The sequence below is a fragment of the Bison bison genome, unplaced genomic scaffold, assembly GCF_000754665.1.
Source record: "Bison bison bison isolate TAMUID 2011002044 unplaced genomic scaffold, Bison_UMD1.0 scf7180017864093, whole genome shotgun sequence".
Taxonomy (NCBI): domain Eukaryota; kingdom Metazoa; phylum Chordata; class Mammalia; order Artiodactyla; family Bovidae; genus Bison; species Bison bison.
In genome coordinates, this window is record NW_011494665.1 from 593,123 (window position 1) to 597,456 (window position 4,334).

Genomic DNA, 4,334 nt, shown 5'->3' on the forward strand with positions numbered 1-4,334 from the left:
GAGGGTGGGGGTGAGATGACACCTTTCTGGTTCCATCCTCTGCTTCCTCGTTGCTCTGTCCTTCTAGTCCCCACTGATGGCTTCTACTCTGCCATAGAAGCCTGGAGAGCTTGGATTACTCAGGGGCCCTGGTTATTTTTAATGCCCTGGGCTCGGAAGATAAATATACCTCCCCTCCCCCCAGCTGCCTGAGACAGACCGACACCTCCTCCAGATTCCCTCCTTCTCCCACCATTTATCCAGTCTCCTCAGACTTGATAAATGCCTTTCCCTGACAGTCCCTCTTAGTGGGTCTCCCCACCCTAGACTCCCAGCAGGAAGACAAGTTGACCCCCAAACCCCACAGATGAGGTGGGAGGTGTCCTGGTGTCCTGGTTCCACCTAGTGGCTTCTTGAGACATCACAACCAGCGCGCCCTCAGGAGGCTGCCGCAGGCCTCAGAAAGCCCTTGGAAGGAGGCTCTGGCCAGGAGTCACTCCTTGGCCCCAGCCTAGGCCCTGGGACCCCTCTTCTACTCCGCCAGGGAAGGGGCCGGTGGCCAAGAGCCCAATTCTTCTTCCTCTCCCTTCTCCCACTTCATTTCTGCTTGATCCCACAAGGCAGAAAAGTTCTTCCTGGAATTAATATCCAGGCCTCTTGCTTTGGCTCAAAGAACCGAACTCTGGCAGGGAGTTCTGTGGTGGTCCAGTGGTTAGGACTCAGCGCCACAACCTTAGCTCAATCCCTGGTTGGGGAACTGAGATCCCACAAGCTGCTCAGCTCACCCAGGAAAAAAAAAGAAAAGAAAAAAATAAACACACAAAAACCCACTGACAATTGTTCCTGGCTGGAACTGCAGCTTTCCAGAGATGACATGGGGGGCGCCCTGGGGTCAAGACAGATTGTTTTTCATTCTTGAAGTGTTGGAATCCCCGGGGTTGAAGAAGCCACCAAGGTCCTCTAGGACAGAGCCCAGAATGGATCACCCTAGAGTGTCCTGTCCCCCAATAACGGGGCTCACACTCCATCTGGTGGCAACTTCCTCCAGGACAGAAACAAGTCCTATGGTCACCTCCTTTGTCTGGGCTGGCATCTGGGACCATAGCTTCTACCCATCAGGTCTGGTTCTCATTTCTGGGCCCCCTAAGAAAAGTCTGGGCCCTTTTACCCAAGAGCCCCTCAGCCCCTCACGTACTCCATCAATAAAGAATTACCTTATACACAGAGACATACCTCTCTATTCCCCTTACATCTCCTCCCTCCTCCCCAGAGGGAATTCCTATCCTCTCCTTTTTTATTTAAACCATTATTTTGCCTTTCAAAAATATTTTTACTACATATGTGCATGTCTCTAAACAGCACATGGTTTACTGTGCAGGTTTTACTGCTGTTTGCTTTTTTCTCTTAACAAGATGTTCACGAGGTTCATCCACGTTTATGCGTTTCCACAGTTGCATTGAATGAACACACCTCACAACTGTGGAACATTTAAAAACCCTGATAGTACCGAGACAACGTGGAGCAATGGGAATTCTGTACACTGTTGGTGGAGAGTAAGCTAGTATGCCCACTGTAAGAAATGGTGTGGCGGGAATTCCCTGGTGGTCCAGGGTTAACACCCCATGCTTAGTCGGGATCAGATAAGCCTCACTACCAACACAAAACAAAATGAAAATCCACGGATGTGACCGTGTCCAGTGGAGGTGAAGACGTGCCTTCCCTCCCAGCAGCGATTTCCTTCCAGTTGGCTCCCAAGAGAACACTAGGAGGCCCAGCAAAGAGTGTTTGCAGCAGCATGGGGGTAACAACCCAAACACCCCTGGGCTTATTCACTCATTTATTCATTTCACAAACATACATTGAACGCCTGTTGAGGATCAGGCGCTTGGACAGACAGGTGACCTCTTTGTGCTCAGGTAGGGTGGGTTATTATTGCCCCCATTTTATAGATGAGGAAGCTGAGAACCAGAGGTTAAGTGTCTCTCCAGGACTCAGGTCTGCCACCAGAGCCTGCACTCTTTTTTACAATTAACTAATTAATTTGTCTGCATTGGGTCTTAGTTACAGAACATGGAATCTTTCATTACAGTGCATGGATTCTCTAGTGGTGGTGCCTAACCCTAACCCTAGCCTTAACCCTAACCCTTGCGCTGTGTTTACTGAAGCCCACACACTCTCTGCTTCTGGCAAGCAGGTTTAGTTGCTCGGGGACATGTGGGGTCTCAGTTCCCTGACCAGGGATCCAGCTGGCGTCCCCTGCACTGCAAGGCGGCTTCTTAACCACTGAACCACCAGGGAAGTCCACAGAGCCTGTGCTGTTAGTAATCTTGCCACTCAATGGGTACCTTATGGAGTGTTTGTGCCCCCTTCAGAGGGGTGCCCAAAGCCAAACTCAGCTATGGAATGTGGCCAGACCAACGTGGGTTTAGACAATCAGTCCGCAAACACCGGAGGGGACCTCAGTGCAGGTAGGGCATCGGGTACCGCCAAACACAGATGGCAACTTCCGCGTCTGTTCTGGGACTCCAGCTCAGTCCCAACCCTGGTCCCCAATTCCAGCTCCAGTCCAGCCCCAGATGGCTTTCTCTGTCCACTTCTCAAACCGGGTAGGTGGGTTGTGGTAGGGTGAAGACTGGATGACTTTAACCAGGGGAGAGAGGTTTGAGTCTAAAGTTAATCGTCTCCCAGCTCCATGTGGCCCAAGGTGGCTCCGAATGAGATGCCAGAAGAAGCATGAGGGATGGTAGGGATGAAAGACTTCCATTTAACACATAGCCAGGACATGGAGACAGCCTGAGTGTCCATCAACAGAGGAAAGGATAAAGAAGATATGGTGTATGCACACACACACACCGGATATTAATCAGCCATAAAAAGGAACGAAATTTGGTCATTTGTAGAGACGTGGATGGACCTAGAGACTGTCACACAGAGTGAAGTACGTCAGAAAGAGAAAAACAGGACTTCCCTGGGGGTACCGTGGATAAGAATCCATCTGCCAATGCAGGGGACACAGGTTCCATCTCTGGTCTGAAAAGATTCCACGTGCCTTGGAGCAACTAAGCCCGTGTGCCACAGCCACTGAGCCCATGTGCTGCAACTACTGAAGCCCATGTGCCTAGAGCCTGTGGCCTCCACTAGGTAAGGAGAAGCCACCATAGTGAAAAGCCCGTGCACCGAAACAAAGAGAAGCTGTGGATTGCCGCAACTAGACAAAGCCCTCGTGCAGCAATGAAGACCCAGCGCAACCAATAGGTAAATAATTTTCTAAAAAGAGAAAAACAAGTACCATATATTAATGCATATATGTGGAATATGAAAATAAATTGGTATAGATGATCTTATTTAGAAAGCAGAAATAGAGACACAGACATGGAGAGAACAAACGGATGCCAAGGGGGGATGGGATGAATTGGGAGATTCGGGTTGACATATATACACTGTCAGCTACAAATTGGTACTTGCCATGTACCTCGACAAGGATTAATTCATGTGCTACTGCAGCTGCTGACCTTCACCTTCAACACCCCTGGAACGAGTTCAGGGTAGAGAGCACTCCGGGGGGAGATCGGCATGACAGTCTTCAGATAGTCAGGTATTTTCAGGAGGTATTTTATGAGTCCAATTGTTGTATCTCCCCATATCTAGAAAAGCACTAAAGTCCTTCATGTTCATGACTGTTCCTCGTGACTAGCAAAGCTTCACAAGATGACCAGAAACCTTCTGGAAAAATACATGCTTGATGGCATGTATTCCTTCTTCGCCAGAATCACATGTATACTGACATTTCCCTCTCTGCCTCACCGGAGCAGTTTCTCAGAGCTAATCTGAAGTGCTGTCTCCCAGGCTGCAGTCCTCATTCTGCCCCCAATAAAACTTAACTTGTAGCTCTCCTGTAGTGCATGTTTAAAAAGCTGACGACACTGTTGACAGTATGTATAAAATAGACAGCTAACGAGAAACTGGGGGCTTCTCTGGTGGCTCAGATGGTAGAGAATCCACCTGCAATGCAGAAGACCTAGGTTCAATCCCTGAGTTGGGAAGATCCCTGGAGGAGGGAATGGCTACTCACTCTAGTATTCTTGCCTAGAAAACCCCAGGGACAGAGGAGCCTGGCGCGTCCATAGGATCACAGAGTCGGGCATGACTGAGTGACAATGCTTTCACTTTCAATGAGAACCTGCTGTGTAGCACAGGGAACTCTACTCGGTGCTCAGCGGTGCCCTATAATTAAAGGGAAGGAAGTGCAAAAAAGGGGACATATGTAAATGTTTAGCTGATTCACTTTGCTGTACAGCAGAAACGAACACAACATTGTAAAGCAACTACAATAAAAATTTGAAAAAATACTCATT